This window comes from Asparagus officinalis, chromosome 2, assembly GCF_001876935.1.
Source record: "Asparagus officinalis chromosome 2, Aspof.V1, whole genome shotgun sequence".
Classification (NCBI taxonomy): domain Eukaryota; kingdom Viridiplantae; phylum Streptophyta; class Magnoliopsida; order Asparagales; family Asparagaceae; genus Asparagus; species Asparagus officinalis.
Window position 1 is genome coordinate 30,583,593 of NC_033795.1, and position 467 is coordinate 30,584,059.

Genomic DNA, 467 nt, shown 5'->3' on the forward strand with positions numbered 1-467 from the left:
GCTCGCGAACGGTGTTGAGCTTTCTCTCACCGCTGTTAAATTTCCGGGCTAATAATCTACATGTAATGATTTTGCATTTAATACCCTATCAAATGTAGACTAGACCCAACTAATTAGGTCATAAACGTGAGCTAGCATACGAATTTCCATAGGAAAATGCTAGAGACACACTCTCTAACCACACTTCCAACTACACTTCTCTCTCGCTACAGTACACTGAGGCTCATATGAGAATTTTTTTAAAATTCTCATGTGGCCCCCAGCGCACTATAGCGAGAGAGGAGTGTGGTTAGGGGTGTGGTTGGAGGTGTGACTGTAACGCCTCCCATTTCCATATGAATATATTTCTATGGAAAATGCGAAAAATGTGTTTGCATATGTGTATATAGTTCCTACAAATATATGTGCATATCATATATTTTTCCCCCAAAAAAGCGAAAATATTAGTTTGGGCTCTTTGCTCAAAC